General features: G+C 46.5%; 1 pseudogene; it reads right to left on the reverse strand.

Moving 5' to 3' along the window:
* Positions 1-1481: 1481 nt before the first annotated feature.
* On the reverse strand, positions 1482-5460 carry LOC136469051 (polyphenol oxidase II, chloroplastic-like; annotated as a pseudogene).
* Positions 5461-8185: the final 2725 nt, after the last annotated feature.

An 8185-nucleotide genomic window follows, 5' to 3' on the forward strand; every position in this document is an offset into this window, starting at 1 on the left:
ATCATGGTGACATACATCTCAAGGGATCTAGTTTTCTTTTATGGAGGCCCCTTTGTGCTGGGACCAAAATGGACTTAAGAGATCCTTTTGGTTTGTATTATATCATTGTCCAACATAGTAATAGTAATGGCAATGAGTAATTTGGTCAGTTTAGCTTGTAATAGTAGTCGAACGGATAATTGTTCAGATTGTGTCATGGTCACTTACAAGAACTTTTGGTAAAAATGGACATGATAACCGGTTTGTCTTTGTAAAAACAGGATCAAGGGGGTGCACAAAAACAGTTAGTTTGGTTAAAAATTTCACCATATATGCACAACACATTCTATGCACCCACAAGGCACTTGCACCCTGTTTAATTGCTCTAGCTTTGCCATTGAACAGGATGGTAGTGTTTGCTTTACCATCAACACTCACCTCAACTCTGTCGTGCAATGAATAATTGCGCTCACTAAGATATACATGCCCGAACTGACTATACAGAATTTGTTCCTCACTGAGATATATAAGGACTGAACTGACTACAAGTTGTAAATTGAGATATAAAAGGATTGAAATGGCTACAAAGTTATATGTCCTAGCAGAATATATTTTTTTACTAATTTGCTTCCCTACTTCTTCATTTTGCATACCTCTCACTATCTAACTACTCCCCGAAAGTGACCGTCCCATGGGTGACATGATATGTCTAGCTTGTTGATTCCAATGAGATTAGAATAGAAGGTATAGAGACCCTCGGTTAGCTAGACAATCTAAGCCACAAAGAACATTTTACAGAATAAGAAAATGCATAATGTTTAAGTTGTAATTTTTTTCATGATACTTTCAAGGATGAATGCACTATTCAAATATACACACTAGCTTGGAGGGGGCGCGATAATCATGAACAATTGAGTTGAACTTTCAGATATCACCCTTGCATAAATGACCGTTATCATGTAGCAACGCATGAACATAGATTACCATGTTGATTTCCATCAAATAATAGTAGAGAATCTGATTCTGTTAATGTTGTTTAGTCCGAAAATTTTCTTTAACAACAAGTTTCTTCTACAACAGACTTCTAATTACACGCAAACAAGAACTCAGCGTCTCGATTTTGGCTTAACAACAATATTCGTCCAAAACCAAATAATATCTAGTGAAAATTATATTTCGCTAACGTTACTATGCACAGGCACTCACCTAAGCTAGTAGATATAGAAGATAAACGGATATAGAGAAATCGACCATGGGCTCACTCCTTCCTAAATAAAAAAGCACAATGCAATCAGCCGGTACACCCTACCGGCAACGGCATAGTGTCCCAATCTGTCTCAGTTACGTCTGCTTGGCTTATAAGTCGTACTTTTTCAGCCAACGAACAACATTATTGTCTCACAACAAATCAGCCAATGGTACTTTCAGCCATGGCTTATCAGCCAAGAGAACAGGGCACGACATACGTACGGTGCTTGAGTTTTAGCAGCAGCAGCTAGCTACTAGTTTCGATTCTTGATGGTGGGGCGAACGTTGATCGTCACCTTGGCAGCTGTGCGCGGCACGATTACGACGTCGACGGTGCTATCGTCCTCTGTGTCAAGGTCATACAGCACGTCAGTGATGCAGAGGGAGACCTTCCCCTTCCGCGTCCCGCCGGCGCCGGAGCCCAGCACGACGGCGAAGCACCCGGAGACCGTCCCATGGATGACATGATATGTCTAGCTTGTTGATTCCAATGAGATTAGGATAGAAGGTGTAGAGACCCTCGGTTAGCTAGACAATCTAAGCCACAAAGAACATTTTACAGAATAAGAAAATGCATAATGTTTAAGTTGTAATTTTTTTTCATGATACTTTCAAGGATTAATGCACTATTCAAATATACACACTAGCTTGGAGGGGGCGCGATAATCATGAACAATTGAGTTGAACTTTCAGATATCACCCTTGCATAAATGATCGTTATCCTGTAGCAACGCATGAACATAGATTACCATGTTGATTTCCATAATCCTTACAGAATAAGAAAATGCATAATGTTGATTACAAGTCGCCGTCGCCGGCGTCGGGCCCGCCTTGCCGACCCAGATGTGCACGGCGGTGTGCGCCATCCGCTCCAGCGAGCCCATGCTGCTCGTGCTTGACCTGAGGTCGGTGCAGTACTTCTCGCCCAGGAACAACTCCGCGCCCTCACTAGTAGAGAAATTGGTTGTAGTCCTGGTTGGGAACTGACTTTAGTCCCAGTTTCCCAACCGGGACTACGAATCCAGGACTAAAGGTCTTGGCCTTTAGTCTCGGGTCACATAACCGGGACTAAAGGTCAATCCTCAGGAGAAAAATAAATGAAATTATAGGGAGACCTCTCTTGCGATGTGTGAGATTCGAACCCATGACCTCTTTCCTCACGCATAAACTCCTTACCAATCCAGCTATACACCACATGTGACAAGGTCCTGGACACTCTCCTTTTGAATTGACATGTGGAGTACCTTTAGTCCCGGGTGGAAGACCTTTAATCTGGGTTGGTGACACCAACCGGGACTAAAAGGTCACCCTTTAGTCCTGGTTGATATTACCAGCCGGGACTAAAGAAAAGGACCTTTAGTCCAGGTTGGTAACACCAACCGGGACTAAAGGTCGACCTTTAGTCCGGATTGGTAACACCAACCAGGACTAAAGGTGACCTGCTATGAAAGCGTGTCAGGACAGGAGCCTTTAGTCCCTGTTGGTAGCTCCAACTGAAACTAATTCTTCCTTTACTCCCGGACGCAAAAAATACCAAGACTAAAGCCCAAAATCGAAGCGGATGAAAGGTCATTTCTCTACTAGTGCCTTACGTACTTGCTGCCAGCAGTTTCGTCAAAATGAAGCCAAAGGTGGTCAATTAGCTCACATGTTGTACACGGCGGAGTATGTATGTATGTATATATGTATACACACACACACACACACCTGGTTGTATACGGTGCTCAGGTTCTTGTTAACAAGTTTCTTGTATTTTTCATCCTTTGGGCCCTTGAAAGGGATGGGCTCTGCATCCTGGTCATTGAGGTAGTCTAGGTCGATCAGCGCATCGAGGTTCGCCGGGTTCCAGTTGGCGTCGTACAGCGGGTTGCTGGCCGTGGAGCCCTCGCTGAAGAGAGGCGGCACCACCATGCTGGCGGGGGCATCCCAGTTCCAGAACAGCAGCGCGAAGGTATCATCGCCGATGAGCTACCTGAAAGCATCTAGGCCCCTAGTTGGGTTTCGGTGATTAATGACAATACAAGATTACTATGACTAACGTGTGTTTTGCAGAGGCAATTAAGTTAGGTCATGGTAATGGAGATCAATTGGGCAATCAAGGTGATCATGCCCCTACGATGGAAATCGTTTCGGTTTTCAAAGGATGGACGACAAGGTTAAGGATGACTAGTTCTAAGTGTCGATTGGAGTTGGAGAGACACTTAGAGTAGTTTAGGACTTTATTTTTCCTTTGGCCGTACTATTAAGGGGGGTATGGATGGGTAGCTTGACCTAGATGAGTCTAGTGAGTTAGGTGTGGTGCACACTTGTCCCAACTAGCACTAGGTAGCTCCACAATAGCCCTATGATCCTATGGAGCAAACATCATTCACATATGATCGAGAGTTAGAAGTGAATGGAGGGTCAAATGCTGACCGGACGCTGGCTCCGGTCGGACTGGACGCTGGCTGTAGGGTCCGGTCAGTTCATTTGATCAAGGTGATTGCGTTTGGTGTGACCGAACGCTGAGTGGTCGAGTGACTGGACACTGAGGACCAACGTCCGGTCGACTCCAATAAGGTTTTAGAAGAGAAAATCTACGACCGGACGCGTCCGGTCAGTACTGACCGGACCCTGGGGGTTCAGCGTCTGGTCGAGTACAGTAAGGTTCTAGTGAGGGTTTAATACGATCGGACGCATCTAGTCAGTGGTGATCGTACCCTGCCAGCATCCGATCAACACTTAAACACTGGTGTGCGGGTTGAACTGACCGGAGCATCCGGTCAACATGACCAGAGCGTCCGATCACCCCATAGAGGCACATAGCAGTTCGTTTTTCAGGCTTCCTTATAAATAGAAGCTCTACTCATGTGTGGAGTCACTTTTGCTCATTCCAACAGCTAAGAAACACGTTTCTAAGTGCCAAGAAGAGCAAGGTCCTAGTGAGATGATTGAGATTTGAGAATCCAAGAGAGTAGCCTCATTAGTGAATCAAGAGTAGCAAAGTGTGCATCCACTGTTCTCATTAGGCTTCGCATGGTCAAGTGAGAGTTCGTGCTTGTTACTCTTGGTGATCACCATCACCTAGATGGCTTAGTGGTGATTGGGAGCTTGGTGATCACCAGGCAGAGCTTTTGGGTGACCCAACTCGAGTTGTGAGCGGTTGTGGGTGATTCACCGCGATGGGGTGTCGAAGAATCAACCTGTAGAGAGCACTTGATCCTTGCGCGGATCAAGAGGGAGCTACACCCTTGCACGGGTACTCCAACGAGGACTAGTGGGGAGTGGCGACTCTCCGATACCTCGGCAAAACATCACCGCATTCCTCTCTCTCTCTCTCTCTCTCTCTATTTACTTTGAGCATTTACTTTGAGTATTTACTTTGAGCAATTCAATACTTGTTGTTACATTCATAGAATTGCCATGCTAGAGTAAGTTTGGAACATAGGTTGCAAGTCCTTTGTGCATTAGATTAATAGAAACACTTTTCTAGGCATAAGGGGTTAATTGGGCTAACCGTTGGCTTTAATTATTGCAAGAAAATTTAGAATTAGCCTAATTCACCCCCTCTTGGGCATCTTGATCCTTTCACTGCCCGAGGGCGCGCTCGTAGAAGTAGATGTACATGCGGTGCCACGGCATGAAGATCCATGAGAAGTGCACATCGAACGTCGGGTCATCCTTCGCCGCCGCCGCCGAGCGGGACGACGAACGGTGGTAGCTGTAGTAGCTATCGCAGTAGGCCTGGTGGATGGCCGCCTGTGCCGCGAAGCTCAGTGGGTTCGACTCCGGCAGCGCCTTCATCTTCTTGACGGCCTCCTCGTACTTCTCCTAGTATTCCTGGCTCAGGAGATGCACCGACTACCGGACGCGCGTCACCTTTACCTCTGGCGTGAAGTCCACCACAGGGGCCGTCGCCGACACCAGAGGGCACGGCAACACCCCTTCCATGTCCGTGCACCGGACGGTGTTCTCGTTCACCTTGTCGGCCCTGGTGCACTCGGCATCCGTGAGGCCCGGGTACCAGGCGAGCCTGGCGATGACACCGGACAGGCCGTTGAGCATCACGTCATGCCGGGGTAGCCAGAGGAGGCCATCAATGTCGCCCCGGCCGCCGCCGCCGCCGGTGGCCTTGCACGACATCGTGTGGCATCGAAACCTGGTGGCGACGGTCTTCTTCTTGGATGGGCATGCAGAGGGCGCTGAGACGAGGGTGCTGGAGGTGGCGTAGGCGCTCGCCATGGAGCTGTTCATGTCTACGCGAGACTACGAGATAGCAGTGGTATGGATTTGGATGTTGCCACACACATCCATCCATGCCCAAGGCTAGTATATATAGTGCAAGTCACTATCGGAGACGGCTTCTTTGCCGAGTGTCCTAGACTTTGTCGAGTGCTTTTTATCGGCCGCTCGGTAAAGAGGCTATTTGTCGAGTGCCAGAGAGAAAGCACTCGGCAAACAACTGGCACTCGGCAAATAGGTAGTTTGCCGAGTGCCGAGCACTCGGTAAACAATAACACTCGGCAAAGACCAGGTTTGCCGAGTGTCGGGCACTCGGTAAACCAGAACACTCAGCAAAGGGCCGCCACCATTAACGGCTGGCAGCCGCCGTTAACCCTTTGCAGAGTGTCTTCTCCTAACACTTGGCAAAGCGTTGATTTACCGAGTGTCATTTTTTGACACTCGGCAAACCATTTTTTCTCACTTTTGACCTCCAAACTTTTTCTACAGTCCTCATACAATACCTAGTACTCCATGTTCCAATGTGGCATATTTCTCGGACTTTTTCTATATTTCTTTAATTTATTTAATTTAATTGAATTTTCTTGAATAATTCAAATTATAACCGCTAGTTATTCGAATAATGAAAAAAAATGAATGGAAAAATGATATTCATGTTATTTAGTATAATGTGAGGCCGTATCCAGGAACAGACCACCAATTTCAAACATCTTATTCACGAAACATGACCACAAACTTGCGGTCAAGATGTTTTTAAATTCTATAAAAAGCAAACGAAGACCGAAAATCTTGAAACTTGTCGAGATGTCATGATATCATATGTAGAGGCCGCAAGTTTGTGGTCACGTTTCGTGAACAAGATGTTCAAAATTGGTGGTTTGTTCCTGGATACGGCCTCACTTTATACTAAATAACATGAATATCATTTTTTCATTATTCGAATGACTAGCAGTTATAATTTGAATTATCTAAGAAAATTCAATTAAATGAAATAAATTAAAGAAATATAGAAAAAGTTTGAGAAATGTGCCACATTGGAATATGGAGTACCAGGTATTGTATGAGGACTGCATAAAAAGTTTGGAAGTCAAAAGTGAAAAAAATATGGTTTGCCGAGTGTCAAAAAATGACACTCGGTGAAGGGAAAATTTTTATAAAAAAACCCTTTGCCGAGTGCCAGTTCGGGTGGCACTCGGCAAAGAATTTAAAAAAAATAAAAAATAAATACTTTGACGAGTGCCAGATCGGGGGCACTCGGCAAAGGGGGGATTTAACCCCGCCGGCCCACACACACCGCACACACGCACACAGGCACGCGCGAGCCTGCGCCGCCCATGCCAGCGCCGCCGGAGGAGGAGGAGAAAGAGAGGAGGAGGAGGAGAGGAGGAGAGGAGGAAGAAGGAGGAAGGAGGAAGAAGGAGGAGGAGGAGGGGGCGCCCCAGCCATTGTTGCCACGTCCTCACCGCTTCCCCAGCCATCGCCTTGACCATCGGTGCCCTAGCCCCTTCACCACTGCTGCCCTACGACGCCCACTAGGTATGCCCTACCATCGTCGTCGTTGTAGTATTACTAGTAGTTGCGGTAGTAGTAGTAGTGGTAGAGTAGCAGTGGTGGTAGTCGTAGGAGTCATAGTAGTGGTTGTGACATTGTTATATATACATGGTTGGACATAATCTTGTGCATGTCAACCATCATGTCGTTCATATATATGTGCATGTTGGCCATCATGCCATTGGTTTTCTTGCAGGTTTTGGAAACCTCATCGTGCAGGGGAGGTGCTGCCAAAATTTTGTATTGACAATTTTATGTTTCTTTTTTGCAGAGAATAGCCCGTTGGAGCAGAGCCGGAGTACCTCGGTGACCCCGATTGCCTTCCTCGCCGCTGTGGGTCTGCCTGCACCGTGTCACCTCACCACTGCACCGACCCACCATGGCCCCACTTGCCTGACTCCATCACCACCCTAGGTATAACCCTCTTTCTGTATCAAGGTCGTAGATCACGTAACCCAGTTAGGCGTCTCTCGTTCGAAAGAGATACGGTTGGAAATATGTAAATATTTCCATATCTAAAACTGTATCTGTTTCGAATTGTCCACGTTTTTTGGATAGCCCGTGGATGCGTAGGTGGGGTTAGTTTCCATGGTCTACTCCGATCCGAGACAGAGTTTTGGCATCATCTCCCTGTTGTTCTCTGGATACACACTCTCCCTAGTAGGACGTGTATTTGGAGAACAGCAGAGATGTGCTACCGAAATTCTATCTCGGATAGGAGTAGATCAAGGAAACTAACCTCATCTACGAATCTGTGGGTGGGATTAGGACCTATCCTTACCTATTGGATAGTAGGAACGTCATGTAGATGCAATTGATGTTTATATTACTCACTGCTCTATATGTTAGAGGATGGAGGACCGTGAGTGGATGTACACGGGCCACACAAGTCAGGGTCAGGTCACCAATGAATGGATCGACAAGACCAATGCTTTCTTGGAACGGGAATTTGGTGTGGCTGCTAAAGGAGCGAGTAAAATTTGTTGTCCCTGCAGCAAATATGCAAACAGGAAAAGACAAATGAAGAAGGTCATGGGGGAACATCTTTGGAAGAATGGATTTACGGCAGACTATACCTGGTGGGTCTACCATGGTGAAGCCGATCGTATGAGAGAGGAGGTGGTGAGACCACATGTCGATGATTATGATGCTGATGTCGGGGTACCAGACATGTTAAATGACTATC

This window comes from Miscanthus floridulus, chromosome 8 (assembly GCF_019320115.1).
Source record: "Miscanthus floridulus cultivar M001 chromosome 8, ASM1932011v1, whole genome shotgun sequence".
Lineage (NCBI taxonomy): Eukaryota > Viridiplantae > Streptophyta > Magnoliopsida > Poales > Poaceae > Miscanthus > Miscanthus floridulus.